This window comes from Semicossyphus pulcher, unplaced genomic scaffold (genome assembly GCF_022749685.1).
Source record: "Semicossyphus pulcher isolate SPU_LCO1_2020_fin unplaced genomic scaffold, fSemPul1.0.p SCAF_1, whole genome shotgun sequence".
In the NCBI taxonomy this organism is placed as follows: Eukaryota; Metazoa; Chordata; class Actinopteri; order Labriformes; family Labridae; genus Semicossyphus; species Semicossyphus pulcher.
Genome location: NW_027211603.1, coordinates 16,157,505 through 16,174,221, shown reverse-complemented (window position 1 = coordinate 16,174,221; position 16,717 = coordinate 16,157,505).

The window sequence follows — 16,717 nt, the reverse complement described above, 5'->3', positions numbered from 1 at the left end:
TCCAGAGGAACATGAAGTAAAAGTCGTATTAAGCAGGGTTGATTTCATCATTTGGCAATATCATTTTAAGAAACAGCCAGGCAAAGAGATGAAGATCGTAACAACACAAAACATATCCACTACAATAAACAATCAAAAAGCCGGATGAGAAAACAAGATGAAACAGTATTCCCACCAATAACAAGTTAATTCACCGTCTCTCCGTTGCATCAAACTCTTGTAGAAGGGACTCCGCATCTATTCCAAAATCCTGATGAATGTTGATCAGCGCAGCAGTGATGAGCATCCATCAGGATATTTCTATGCTTCTACATTGCTTCCCAACACACACAGTAAACTTAATCTAACATAGACGCTAGAAATGTTTTGCTACAATAACCCTTGACCGTCGCCTAGTTACGTTACACCAATCATATGCCTTCAAATGCGTCTGCAGAATCACGTTGGTGAATGGACGGAGCCAAAGATCACAACTCATAAACAGAAGAGAGGAAAAAAAGGAAAAATGATATTTGACAGGATCTTCTGTTGTCACAGTTTTATGTTCATAGAAAATATTATTATAAAATGTTTCCCACTGGAAAACAGCAACATGGATGCTAAATGAAGGTTACCGTCGGCATGCAGAAGTCAACAAGGCTAACAGTTTAGCATGCTAATGTATGCAAAGATCTAATGACTGGGGCAGGCAGACATAAAATTTAAAAGAAAATTTCTATGTGACTAAAATTGCAACGTATAAAATAACAACAACGGCTTCCAGTGGCCAACATCATTTCTGAAAATGTCAGCCAACACTTCACAACATGTACATTCGGTTAAGTTTCCTCCCGTTTGTTAGGAAATGAAAGCTGAACACTGAAATGAGTGAAACCTGTTTTATTTTGTGTATTTAACCTCCCCGCTCATTTCAAACTCTTCACTTCCTGCACTTATGTGTTTCCTGCTTGTGTGATTGTCTGCCCCGCCCTGATTGGTTTCACCTGTGCCTGATTAGCCTCATCTTCAGTGTCTTGTCTGTGTGTCTCTTTCAGCCTGTGCCAGTGTTTCTTTGTTCTATGTATGTACTCAGCAATCAGGCCTCTTGCAGTGTTTTGCCTTTTTGGCCTGGACTTTGTTTTTCTGGACCTTGCCAGTGTTTGGACTCCTGATTTTCTGCCTGCCCTTCAAATATGTTTGCCTGCTTTCCACCCTCATGCCTTCCTTAGTAAGTTTAACTGCACCAGTTCTGCCATCACAGTCCGTGTTTGTGCCCTCTCCCCTCTGTGCTTGTGTTCCTGTTTGTCCTGAAAATGATGAACTTTCAAGGTCGTCAACACTACAAAACAGGGTGTTTATGGACTCTTTTGGTGTAGACCGTAAACAACCCCATTTGATGGCCTCTACTATCCCTGTATCTGTCTACATAGAGGAGAGACCTTATCTGGAGACAGCCAATTAAAACTTCCATAAAGCAGAGAGGTCGGCACTCTATCACGGGCAGAGCTGACGGTCACACTGAGCCAGACAGCAGCCTGCTACAACAACAAATTACAGTAGCTGTCAGGCTAAAGGCTTCTTCTTATCTAACCCTACAACATGAACCCAAGTCCTGTTCTGCACCTTATCTTGTTGGAAAAACCTGGTAGAGATGCTCCGCTAACATCAGATTGCAGGCTAGATATTTACTAAGCTGCAGCACATGAAACTGCCTGTAAACTTGCCAGCAAATGTCATACTGGTCTGGAGAGACATTGGTGTAGTTCTCTTGATGTGTGGGCTATGTTGCAGTTTGTGTTTACTTTGTCTCTTTCCTACAGTCATACACTGACCCTTAGTCAGCTGCTGTGAATAAAACACTGACCCCCTCCAGCACGCTGAGACAAAACACAGCATTTTTAAAAATAAATTCTTATTTTCCCTCTGATCTTTTGAGATATTCCCTCGAACATATTAACATAATTTTTGACTTTCAAAAGAGATCACTAAATATGACGTATTTGGATCGAGTTGGATGCCAGCTGAAATTTTTGTCTTCTCAAAGTTGTGGTTTAACTTTTCATTTATGTGGTGGCAGAATATCTTTTTTTCAACCTGTAAAAAATCATGTCGAGGACCCTTTAAGTTTTTTAGTTTAATTGTTTATTTGAAGAAAAGGGACAATGTACATTAATCAACAATCGAACACAATGTAAATGCCCACGAGTTAGCGAGAAGGCTAAAAAGGAATCCCGTCCTGCCGTTAGCAGGAACTCTAGACTTGGAAATTGTACCCTTGAAAAAGCGAGGAATAGCTTCTCCTCTGCCATTATTGTTGACAAAGTTGATATCTGAAGTCCCACCCCTTCTTGATTTTGATTGGTCGGTGAGGGAGCAATGACATTGACTATCATGGTGTTGTTCTAAAAGTTGAACTATTTTCAACTGAGAGTGCTGTGAGTGCAGCAACAACAAACAGCTGATGCTGTGGGCGTTTTTGCGCTGAGGACTCGCTGGAGCGCTGGTTTTGTGTAGAAATAAGGCGCTGTCAGCGCAAAAAGTGCCGCCAGTGGACACAGGCCCTTAGTCCATGTTGACCCACCTGATACCATGTTATGCAGAAACATGAAAGACGGAAGTAAATGTTGGTTTGATGGTCAAAAACTTTCATTAATTCACTTTGCATATGAATGTTTTTCACCTATGTTAATTGTCATCTAGTGTTCATTTACAAAAGTTACGTTCTGTCCATGTAGAATGACCTTGCTTCGTTTAGCGTCCATGTTTTGTCAGCCTCACGACTTGAACAACACAAAGTCCGAAGAACGACTTGCCCACTCAAGAAATGATGTCAGTCACTGTGACATCTAACAACACTCAACAGCAACAACTGGTGAAGCTCGGTGTGGTTAGAGGTCCAACAAATTTAAAACTTTTATCTTTTAATCTATTCACCATCATTCATAACTCATTACACTGTTGCCTTGTCACCGCTGTTATTTAACTCTGTTTGGGCAACATTATTCTTCTACAGCTGTTTGCAAAGTTGTCACCTTACAACTTTTTGCATGTAATAAAAACTCACAGTCCAATGATGTACAGACTGATCAGAATGTAGACGACTGTTGTATTACTCTAATGTATTAATTCAGGCTGAGTTTCCTGCTGTAGGTTTTGTTTCAGAACCACTGCAGCTGTTTAACATGCATCAGAATTAGTCGTGCGCATGTTTATACAGTATGAAAGACTTTGATTTATACTTGAAAGCTGTGCAGTCAGCAGTTCGTGATGTATACAGCCACGCCTGCATTTAATAATTTACAGACTCATCACTCTCTTAATATATCAGCACGGGCCGTGTATTTGCTTTAGCCATGATTCAGCAAATTAACAAGTTAGATTTTTAAGATTTTAGGTCAATATGGAGGATTAGTCATGGTTAAATACAATAGAACAGATACATGTATGTAACTTTTGAAATACTGAACCATCTTTAGAGGAGACTGTGACCTCATATGTTCAGAAGTAAATGTAATGTTATTTAATCCTTAGAGACAGAACTCGTATTCAGGACATCCAGTGAGGCGCACACACACACACACACACACACACGAACATGATGCGTCACAACTGCTCAAAGACTTTCTCTACTGCTTTGCTCATTACTAAGCCAGTCACCCACAGCAAAGAGATATCACCTTTAATATCAGTCAAAGTTGTTTAAGTGGATTTGCAGCGTGATTTTCTGCTCGTTACGCCTTATTTCACGAGTTTTTCAGACAAATTGAGGTTCAGCGTGAAATGTTTAGGCTTGTTAGGAAGAGAGAATCATTCATGGCTTAAAGGCTTATAAACAAAGGGATTTAAGACAGATTAAATTTTTTTCTATCAGGATTAAATTTAAAACACTCAAGGGTGAGAAGAATAGAGAGGACACTCATAATTGAAGAGAAATAAGTGCTCAGGGATAAAGAGACTGGCTTTGTTCATTTACTGTGGTTTTGACAGAGGGAAAATATTCTCTTAAACACATATACAAAGAATATTAATTTAATGGTGAATGGGTGAGTGCATAAATGGTCTTAATTGACTTAAAGCCCACACAATGCCACACAATGCCCTTTGTCATGCCCATGAAAGGATTTAGTCATCTTCACCCACATACAAAAATACTGTGGAGGCTTTGGGATTCTCATTTCATTTGACACATCTATATGCAAGATGTCAAATATGGGATATTTCGCTTCCCTGCCAAATTGCTGAGTTTGGAAAATTCACTTCATTCCTGCTTGAGAGATGAAAAGCATCTGAAGCGAAGATGGAGAAAGTAGGGCAAAGAAAGGAGATTTATGCAGAGCATTAGAGCCACTATTATAATGGTCAGAGATGATGAGTTCATATCTGCTCCTCAGTCGCTCAGTAAAAGGCCACCACATATTGAAGCTCTTATCTGAAGAATATAAATGTACAAATCCTGCAGTGTGATCAACAATACAGCCAGCTGCACAAATGCTTCAGCTTTAAACGCATGAAATATAAAAATAAGTGTTACTACTTGACGTCTCTGGAATTTATTAAACTGTGTTTGTATACAAATATAAGCTGCAATCACTAGCATGTCAGGCTAACTAGCTAAATACCTACAGTAATTAAGGAAATGTTAGTCTACTTGTAATACCACGGGGCGTTCCAAAGACCACCAAGGTTATTAGTTTTAGAAGATATGGTTATTAAACACGAGTCACAACTAGCACATTCATAGTGTAATCTTTCCCCAGTGTATGGAAACTAGATGCTATCAGATCTTATCAGTTAAGCTAACGTTAGCAGCTCTGCCAGCTCTCTATTGGATTAGGGGTTTACACTGCAGCAGCCCCAGAGTCGTGTTAACCTACATTTTCTAAATACGTCAGTTAGTCCTCTTTCTGAAAGCCTTTTCTCTTGTAAAGTGAAAATGTGAGGCTCAGCAGCCACTGCTTAGCAGAGTTACATTAAAACTAAATGAAATGGACTGATTGGCTCTAAACTGCAACACAAGAAGCGTGCGTCTTCTTTATTTCCACGTCTTCTTCATGCATCACAAGCTAGTTTTATTTGCCTAAAATATGTTAGCTTTAGCCTCAATCTTTTAGCATTGTATCATTTATGTAACCATCAATCGGAGGCATTAAAAAGTTTGCCAGAGATAGCGTTTACAAACAACTCACATAATAAGTGTTAGCTTAATTAGCTAGCAACAACTGGCAAAATCTGCCTAAGGACAGTCCTGTAGCAGCTAGATTTCAAATGTAGTAGGCTTATGGCATGGGTTAGATTAAGACTTACCAGGTGCACCAGTGACCATAAGAGCAGCAGTGCTGGATCTTCTTCTTCTGCTTTGGTGTTTTTTGGCAGCCTGCATTCATATAGTTGTGCTGCTGCCAACTTCAGGTTTTACTTTTCCTTCTTTTCCAACTATTTTCCATCCAGCTGAATCTGTGTGTCCAGTCCAGTCGCCTTTAAAACGGCCAATATCCACTTTCCATTGTCTATAATCTTCTCATCCTTTCCTGTCTATGTTGTCCCCCACTTGTTTCATTATTCCATGTTTGCTGCCACTGTTGGTTAACTTTTCTCCAAACGATGCCTTTACCAACTGTTTTTGATGATTCGATATTGATTTCAACTGTTCCTTCTTTAACTGTTTCCCAGTATCCCTGAGTGTACTGAAGCTGATCTTTCTTACTTATGTTTGATAGAAACTGGTGGCTTTATATAGCCTGCCACTGGAAAAGCTCAAGCCCTACCACAGTATAGGGGAAACTGCCATCCATCCAACACAAGATGCAATCAAAAAAACCCAAAACATTAAAATACATCTTTCTTATACTTATGTCCAATAATCTGCATGCCCTTATTTTATGTTACATCTTACACTGGGACACAAAAACCTGCAACAGTAGATTAAAGAAAACATGCACCCCTACCACAATTACCACATGGTATCTCCTGGAACCTTTAAATTTGTGCTCAGATGCCCTGGGGACTCGTTTAGCTCAAACACCCCTGAGAGGAGATGCAGCAAGGTGAGTGACAAGAGCACAAAGGTTACATGTTTTATTGTTGCCCAAATAAGTACTACGTTTTTTGTTTTTTTTACCTGAACACAAATTGTGCTACAGTATACTACTTAAGAAGAGGATTTTTATGTCTCGCTGAACCGAGGACCCGAACAAGACAAACTGGCACTTTGGGATGCATGCTTGTATGTATAAAGTTGAGTTGAAATAAATTTACCTGAGTACTGTGCTTCACCTGAGTCTTATTTTGGGGGGGAACTACTTTTACTGCACTCCATTTGAAAGTCAAATATCGTACTTTTGACTCCACTACATTTTTATGAATGTTCTCGTTACTCCCTACTTTTGCTCTGAAGTCAGCTGATGAATTTTCTTTTTTTTCCTAAAATCCCAAAGACAATAAACTGTGTTCGTGTAGTTCTGCGTGTGGTTTGTCTGAGTGGTGTTACGGTACCTGTACCTCATGCACCTCCATGGTTGAGCGTAGAGCAAACGTCACTCCGATCAGGCAGTTGGCTACGGCAGAGAAGGATGACTATTCTCCATGTATTCTTGACTGCACTCATGCACTATGAAAATGCAACTCAAGTAATAATTTGACTGAGCAACTTTCACTTGTATTGGAGTTATATTTGACCAGTAGTATCTATACTTTGACTCAAGTAATGAATTTGTGCACCACTGACAAAGACTAAATACTAAATAAAACTAAAATACTGGGTGAGGGAAGACTATTAGATGCAGGTGAAACGCATTAGGGAAGGGTAGGTAATCATACAGGAGGGCAGGAAGTGGAGGATCTGAAACGAGATACAAGGTGAGTATCAAAATAAAACAGCAAACACAAGACATGAAACATAAGGGTAACAAAAGGGAACTTCATAACTTATAATATGGAATCAACAGTTTTAATTTCAGGATTCTCAAAAATAGGGTGAGCAGAGTTTAGAGGACAGTCAAACAATGATAATTATATGTTAAAGTAATTGAAGAACATGTTTTCTAACTGGATGAAGATACATAGTGAATATGTGCAACAATGTTCTATGATAGATTGACTGTCTTCAGAATGTTCTGATGCAGCAGGCTTCTGTCAAACCTGTCACAAAGTGTATTTAGATGTGTTTGTAGTTGATGAAAAGGTCGAGTCATCAGGGCATAATTTGAGTGAAGACAATATTTCACTTTGTGTCACACAAAAGGATATAGAGTATAACTTCAGAGACAGTGTGTTTGGAGGCTGAGCTTTGTCAACATGGCTCCTCCATCATGACAACTTTTGTTTTCTTTCATGTTGTCTTTTTGTTCCATTTTTCAAATTTTAAAGTTATAATCTTAAAGATTTCAGTTTTGTTCTCTTTGGTGGCCCCTAATGGCCATAAATGGTAGTTTTGGGAATACACTTCACAATTTAACCAGACGTCTACAGTTGGCTCCCTTTGTGACGGTTGTAACTCTTGATTTTCCTCGCTGACGGTCGCTTTCCTTTTTACACTGTTTACCTTCATCTGAGCCTCAAATTTGTTACTTATTCTTTGAATTTTCACTTATATTTACTCATGTTTGTTCAGCCTTAGTAGATTACTGTTTACTCAGAAAAACAGCCACTTTACGTTGCATTAGCTCCGCCGACCCTCTCTGGCAGACTGATGGAAAACGTGTCACTAGCTGGGCACCCCTTGTGACTTTTTCTATGAATGTCGCCACAGACACCCAGTCCATAATAATACTATAAACTGCAAATGCAAAGGCTTTCATCAGTGGGCCATAGGCTCAATCACCATTGTGTTAACTCATTCGGCGATATATATGGACTTAACATTTATTTACATGAAAATCTTTGTGATTATAACTTTAATTTCAGCATGTTTAGACAAAATTGGTGGTATCAGTTGAGATAAAAAATACCAAAAGGAGTTTAGCTTATGCTTACTTTTCTTGTCTCCTACTGTAGGCACAGATGATGAAATCCTTCCCTCACCTCCTGACTGCTTCATGAAGGAAGCCCCCTGCCTTCATGTTCACAGCACCAAAGTGAGCTTTTGAACTCTATTTCCTCTCAAAGCCCAGGTGAGCTCGCCAACATTTCTCTTCCAATATTTTACCTACTCACTGCTGCTTCTCCTTCAACCTTTCACCTCACTTCCCAATTCATCAGTTCATTTTATAGTAAAATGCCTTCGTCTTGCATAATAGTTTCTCCCAGCAGAGAAAGTCTAAACCAGTCCTCTAATTGGCTCCCCGCTGCGTTTGGCTTTTTGTTTTCAGCCATTTTCTGAGCTCGTTCGCTTCGCAAGCTCTTGCCAAAATTAAAAGATACACCTTTCTTGCGTCCTTCCCCCTTACAGTTGTGCAAAGAGTTTTATTTGTAAATAAGAGTTGCTGCATTTCACAGGCAGCCTCTAGAGCACAACGTATTAACACTCAGAGCACTGACCTCAAAATGCACAGCGAGAGGAGATTATTGAAATTAATCCTGGAGAAAAGATGCTACACTACAAATGAGATTTCAGCAGGTGGACACAGATTTGACTGAGTAGGAGATTTTTCTTGCTCGTCTCTGCAGGTTCACAGTCGGTGATGTCTGGTGGAAATGATAATGTGGACACCTGTCACTGATAACCTGTGCAGCATAATGCAATCTTATACAGAAGTCCTGCAACAGTTTCCACAGTGTCGGTCTTTACGTGAAGCAGAGTCCAGACAGAAATCAAACATCTGTGTGCAAAGTTCAGTTTGGGTACATTAAATGTCCTATAGACACAGGCAGCTAAACAGTCTCACTAAAAAGAAATGGTTTTGGTCTGTGATGTGATTTAGTTGAGACTTTCAGGGTTTATTTCTTGTTATAAGAGGATTTAAGATGAGCTCTTCTTGATTGACAATTCTAAGAAACCTGAGCTGTGTGTAAGGAAAGGAACCTTTATTTGTGTCTAATTTTATTTGAATATCATCCTGTATAAGTCGCTGTGGGAGGGACAGGTGTGTTGACATGTACACAATGAGTAAATATATATATATAATCTTTTATTTCAGGTGAAAGGTCCCTTAGAGAATAAGAGATGACATCTCATCTGCCAGGGAGACCTTACCAATATGGGCAGCAATAAATAAATAAAAGAATAGTAAAAGCACCAACAGTGGGAAAAACATCCCTAAGACATGCCAATATCCAGAGAGTATACAGGGATCAATGGCTACAGAGAGTCATGAAAATGAGACAACCTATAGGCTACTGCAATGAGTTGGTGATATTCAAAGCGAGACAGTAAGCTAACAGTTGCAAGTCCTCGAATAAGCACAAGGCTTAATTTTTCTTTATTATTGAAGAAGTTCACCCCAAAGCACAAATTGTATACTTCATTAAAAAATAACAACTACAAACAATAAGGCACAAAGTAAGGCCACAAAGCTACATAACTGAAAATGCTGAGTCACACTGCTAGCTTACAGCTCCAATTGGCTACTTTCAAATGTTCTTAAAATAACAAAATATGCCTATAACATCAAAGAAGTGAAAACATGGTACTTACAGGCAAATAGTGTCCAAAGCAACAATGTAGTAAGATAATCGTGCAGCAGGAGAAGCATTAGCAGTCTGTCCTCTACAGTACCACACTTAAAGCCAATGCTAATAGCTAACCAGGAGGGGGCAGCATCAAAAACAAAACTATTATAATATTCATTCAAATATATATGCATCAAAATATGATTGACCACATTCAGCTCCTCTCACATTCTCGTCAAAACAACGTAACATCGAAATTCAAAATGGCATTTCCTCCTGCCTGAATCGCATTCGATTTTACAGGGACCCGTGATATTGTGTCCACCTCTCACAGATTAATAAGCCGTGCTCTCTTCGCCGTGCATTTCACTTGTTTCATCATGTATTACAGCGCTTCATTTTATCATGTGAATGATTACGATAAGAGCAATCGAGGATTGGGAAGTCCTCTGAGACGCACTCGTGATGAAAGGCCCTATAAATAAATGAGCTTTCACTTAGTGGGATTCTGATCTCACAACCCCTGTGTCTGTCCACGTCAGGAGATAGAGTTGAGCTGCTTCTTATACCTTAATATGAGGGAGGCCTTGATGAAAGCACAAACATTTATGTTGCTCCTCAGCTGTTGGCAGTAAAGACAGTTAATATCACTGGAATCCACTCAAGTTTTTAACAAGGTGCAGGTGATAAAATGTCAGATGGAGACTGAAAGCTCAGGTGTGACCTCTGTAGTAAAAACTGTCTGCAACTGGTTCTTTGTAAAGTTTTATATCTGTGATAATTCACTGTAAGATAAGCAGCTTAAACTTGCATTTTGCTTACACAGATACCTGTTGGAAAGAGGCTGTTTTTATCATGTGACAACATGTCTGCAGTTCAAACATCAACGAAATGAAAGAAAACTATAATCAAGTTGTTAAAATGTCAGCATCAAAAATGTTGTTACTTTTGGGCTTATCTACATATGTTCAGAGCACGTGTATGTGGGTGTGTAGATTTCTGTGGGTGCATTTGTGCGTGCCTGTCTGCATGGATATGCATTCAGATCTGTCTGTGTGAATCAGAGGGCAGCATAATTTAACATGTTTTATATTCAAGTGAACAGTTAAATCTACATGTGAATATACCAATGCTAAAACTAATGCTATCAAATACTGTAAATATCACAATCTGGATTGAAAAAGCCGCCCAACAAATGGCACCAAAGTGTTTCATATTTATTTGAATGGTGTAAATTACTCTTGAACTTTTTCAAACTCCAATTAATTAACCTTTTTTCAGTCTCCTGTACAACAATCTGCAGTATAAACTTGTTAAACATGAGCTAATTGAAAGTGGTCAGGGGCCTCGGGGGAAATTTCCTGTTTCTTGTCGGCCCCCTGCGCACTGAGAGGTCAGAGTAAAGGGTCGGCCTCCCACACCGTATGAAGGCTGGGTTTGTGTCAGCCATTTCTTCCGTTTAATGGGAGGATTGTGAGACAATCAGGGGGTCAACCTCAGAACTGCTCCTTCTGAGGCTGGAAGGGATTTGGTATCTTTTCCAAAAGCACCCCGGAGAGGGTTTGAAAGTTTTATCTTTTACTTATCTTTCCCGTGTTTTGAAGACGTAATGCTAACACGTCACAGGTGTCGTTGATTAATGGTCCCTGTCTCCACTGCTGAGTAACTTCCAGAGGTAGTGTCTTTGTTGCTGAGATGATTATAGGATAACCTCTTACACGCAGTAATTAATCAGCCCACAAGGAGGCCGCTGGTTCAGATGAATGTGACAGCTGCTTGGCTGGGTTGATCACTCACAGGGAGGATCAAAGGTCCCTGATACCCACTTCACAGTGTCCCTCTGGCCGGCTCCAATTCAGAAGCAATCGATAGGGGCTGCAGGCCCGACAGCTGCAGGTGTTTATGGAGTGTCAATTAAATGTGAACATGGCTTGGAGGTTGTCTTCATAACTACGCTGTGTGTTACAGGGACATCCTGTGATTGTACCCACAAGGATGAGCTTTCTTTTCAGATACTGCCTTTTAAACAGAGGAGAGTCATTGATGACGAAGTGAAACCAGGGCTTATTCTACTCACCATGACGTACCACACTGTTAGAAAACAAGCTCATCTTTATATTCATTGTGTCTTCAGATCTAATATTCTCATTTTAATTTCAATCCACTTGTGTTCATTTCTTCGTTCATCTCTCTTGCTCTCTGTCCGTGTGCAGTATGCACTCTGAGTAGCATCACACAGGCCATTTGAAGTCAAGGGAAACCATTAGCCGCAGATTTGATTTGAATAATTAAATGTTTCTAAAATTTCCATGAAAAATTTCTCTGGTTCTCGTTGCAAGATTTATATTCTAGGTGATCTGAAAGTAAAAATCCAGTCCACAAAGATTTAAGGAGTGGAGAAGTTTGAAGAAGCTGGTGCAAGGATGAATATTATCTTGCTGGTATGTATCAGATGTTAGACTGTGGACAATGTATGCTCAGTACAATTATAGCACAATTAGGCTGAGTGATTAAATTAAAGTGAAATATGTCGAGACATTGGAACTGCATCAGTTATTTTTATTTTCAGGCCTAATCTGACGTTTATTTCCTTACCTTACCATAGTCAGCATTTCAAACTTTATAGTGCACCTTCAGTAAAACACAGTTTGTACCTTCAGCTCAAACTGGAGGTTGAAACACTTTATTGACTTTCAGCAGAATCTTGGGGGTTACGATGAGATCAAATGAGCGAAAAGAGCCAGAAAACATTCCTCTGCAGCCGTGTAAGTGGATAATAGAAAACCCCTCCACATATTGCAAACTTTTGCTCTCTGGCAGGTCTGCTAGAGGAGATGAATGGGCCACATGCTCCGGCATTGATCATCTCGCAGACATAAACGGCTGCTGAGCTGGCAGGACGATGACGTGGGCTGTCATTACATCTGGATTATGGAGGACGGACTAAATCAGGTTACACTGATGCTCTTTGACTGACAAAAAAGTTTGAGGCTATTGTTGATGCCACAGCATGCTCTTAATGTAAGGCATCAGTTTCAGATGCAAACAGTCAGTTTTATGGTCTTTTTTTCATAAACTGCAGCAGCTTCCTGACTTTGCTCTGCCTACAATCAGGGTTGATGGCAGATGGCAACAAAGAATGCATTATGCAGTGAAAGGCAGTGATTGTTGATTATCCTGCAAATAAAGACGTTTGTTTGCGTTGTTTTCTTTCCCCCTAACTTCACAATCATGTTGAATTTATCCTTTGAAAATATGTTGAATCTATTATCATAATAATGTAGTTTATTCCATTTAAGAGAAAATAAAAAAATCATGTGTCATTTTGATGTAACATTCAGCTTTGTCATCATGGTGTATAAAACCTTCCCTCTCTCTGGCAGCCTGCTGTGTTGAAGCAGTCTGTCAGATTGGATGACAAAGTCTGTCATTAGCAAACAATCATCTGATGAAGATGATTCTGGAAAACACTGTCAACACACAATCAAGAACTTTTGTCAAAACACAGTAAAAGACCCGACATGCGTACAGATGCTGCAGTTTCCAAGTTCATTTAAATACTCCTCCTCTTCATACAGACAAATGCAGGATGTCCTTTAAACAGGCAAAATGATTTGATGTTCTGAGAGAGTAGGAGGATAACTTGAGAAATGACAGGTCAACAAAGCACACACACAAAAAAGAGCGAAAACAGCTGTCATACACACAAAATCCTCATGCTCTGCTGCACAGTGCACATTACACTCCTGCAGATATGGGAATTAGTGCGTGGAGAGTGAACACGGCCAAAAGCTTCCTCACAAGTGATACATTTTAAGCTTTTTTCTTTTTGCTGCGCTGTTGAATGAGTACGATTTCTCCTCCTGGGCTGCAGAAACATGCAAATAGCCTGTCACCTCCAAACAAATACCACCTCATGCCTCAAAAAAGGACCTTTACAGGAATATTAGCAATACAACGCTTCCCAGAATTTAAATATTTTAAAGGTTAAGTTCATGATCAACAAGGTAAATACAGTTTGAATTACTATTTAAGTGTGTTTTGATAAATTCTGCTGTAATAAGCACGCTATCTTTTCCTGCACACAGGTGCAATTACAGCACGTGAGCTAAGTGCAGCCTCTTCATTGGTTGGAAATGGACCACAGCCAAACCTATATGATGACCCCACCACACCTTCATCCCTCATTGTCTCTATCTCGCGGCTTCATTCAGTACTGCAGCAACGATCCCGCTCCTTGTTCGTCTGGAAAAATCTCCTCGCACTAACTCTTTAAGTGTTTCTGTTTGTGCGCGCGACTACAAAATAGTCATCAACTCTTGAGGGAGGAAATGACACGTCATATGTGCAGGATGATGTCGGCGTGGTCGCTGTTTTGGAGGTTATAACACTTTGTATCTCGGTGTATGGAAATAGTCCGGTCAGATCCACTTTCTCAGTGAATCAGTGCGCATCGAGGCGCGTGCAGCAGTAGGGGCGGCTGTCAGTCCTCTCCATCCCTCCCATTGGCTGCTGCGGGATGCTCTCAGTTTCCTTGATCCTGACATGCAACTGGAGCTGACGGGGGTTTGCAATGGAGCGAGGGAGGAAACCTTCACCTGTAGATATTTGACATCCACCTGCGTAAATTCACGGCACTTTTAAAGCAGAAGCTGTGCGCTGAGGATATCGCATCGCGGCACAATCACTGGAAATAACTTAATTATTCCGGGTTTTTCTGCGGGCGTCTGTCGCCCTGTGCTCCGGTTAGAAGCGATCCTGCAGGCTGTATGGAGGGATGTCGGCATGGCTTGCACCAGGAGAACCAAAACTTTGGTGTCCACATGCGTGATCCTGAGCGGCATGACCAACATAGTGTGCCTGCTCTATGTCGGATGGGTTACTAACTACATCGCAAACATTTACATCAAAGTTCCGATGCCTTTACCCGAGAGAAAGTTAGAGGGGGACAAACGAGGAGACACGATCCGGATCATGGAGAGGCTAGACCGGCTGGAGAACGTGGTCAACCAGCACATACAAGGTAAACCCTCCATTTTAACCTGAAGATTTCCTGCATGAGCTACTTTACCTGCACCTCAGCCCTCTGGGCTCCATCAATAGAAAGTTTTAATATGATTCACGTTAATTTTACTGCAAGGTGTGTTTGCAAGGTGCTGTTGCGTCTGTTTTTGGTAACAGATGCAGCAGGAACTTCTTTTGTCTGTTAAAGATCAGGTGAAAGGAGGGTGCACGGAGGACAAAGGACTGTAAGAAAATGTAGCTCAGGGAGGCTGTTACCTGACATATTTTAGAATGGCACTACACACATGACTTAAAAGCAGGATGCACATTTTTAATATCTTACTACAATTTCATCAATAGAATCAACTTTAAGTACACAACATTGCTCTCCTGATTTACAAGAGTGAAAGAATTTCATGTTTCATTCATAAAAAGTCTACACAATTGTGTCTTCCATTAGGGTTAATTTGAATGTTTGATGTTAAAACTGGCTGCTAATCCCTTAGAAAAGTGGACAACCTGAAGCTTCTCATATCATAACCTGCACTCCACCTGAAGATGTAGTGGAACACAACATCATGCATCCTTTTGGAGAATCAAAGTCGCCCTAAGTGTTCAGCCCTGGCAGTAATTCAAAATTCAGCTACAACACAGAGTATTGTTCTGTCTCCACGCTGGAGTCTGTCTCATCCCAATTTAACAACAGTTGAAATAATATTCTGATCCGTCTGTCCGTCCATCCTTTTGTTGCTTTTTTAATTTATCACCGTAATTGAGCATACTGTTAAAAAAAATACAGTCCCCCTGCTCCTTATACATTATTAACTCCAACTTGTCCCTCGCTTGCAGGAATGCCTGGAATCCTTTTTCTCAAATTCCTCCTCGCCTGCCCTCCTCTCCGGGCGTACAGTTACTTTACACTTGATCACACACGGTTAATTTCCCTCCGCTCTCACTCTGTGTCTTTAAAGGAGCTATTCTTGTCATCGGGAGAGAGTGGAAGGGGGGGGTGTCTCGTTTTGGGCAGGCCCCAATATGAAATGGCACAGAGCTGGAGCAGAAGAAGTGAACTGCAGACAGAAATCAACTCATGCTGCTGTGAGCAATAAAAGCTCTGTGCTAAGCCTGGGTAAACATTCCTCCTGGAGGCAGGTCTCACTTTCAGCTTGGCACCCGTAGGCGTCTGCGGGGCGGGGCCTTGTTCGGGTGTCCCCAGTGACTTTCCTCCAAAGTACAAGTTTCTACTGTTTCTGTTACTCTGACAGAAAAGATCATTCACGGTAGATTTAAGCAGAAAATAAACAGCATTGACTGGTTACACTTCAAATGTGATTTTCCACTTAAGCAAGCCTTCATCTGAAATTAAGGATCATTAAAGTGAAAGATGACTCATGCACATGTTTAACCATTAAGCTTCAATACAAAAGCTTGTTTTGTCCAATTTTCTCAAGAATCAATTTGTCATTGTGTCCTTTATTACAAGCAACTCTTAATTTAATTTAACAATATATAATTTGACAGAGCAAACAATCTATATCGGTGCTTTTACTGGATCGAAGTGAATGAGCTTTTTTTTGCCAATAATTAGATAAGAAAATCAAAACTGCTCTCATTTCTATTCAGTAAAAGAAACAGAGAAACAGCCCGGCTTTGTTAAAAGGTATAAATAAAACCTCTGCCTGCAGCACCTTTTAAATCTCACTAATTAACACGCCATATCAGCGGGCAGAAAATAGTTCCACACATAAACCCCCCGTAAAACCACAACTTCTGTTTTCACACTTTGGTTTTGTACAGATTAAACAAACAAGATGTAACTTGTTAATTAGTGAGCGTCAGAGGTCGCCAGGCTAACACTGTTTCCACCTGTTTACATTCCTTCCGCTAAGCTAAGCTAAATCTCCTGCTGGCCTGATTTTCACCTTTAAGAGATGAAAGTTGCATCAATCTTCCCATCTCACCCTCTGCAGGATGATAATTGGCATGTTTCCAAAAAATGTCGACCCCGTCCTTTGAACACAAGCTTTGGCTCATTGTCTTTGTATGCCACTTTAAAACTAGGACAGCCATCCGGTAAGTATTAAAAAAAGTCCTACATTTTTCACTCTCTTTCTCTCATGAGCTGATGCACAGTCAGCCAGCATTAGCATTATCATCTGCTTTGGGTATTTGTCCTCAGTTCATTAGT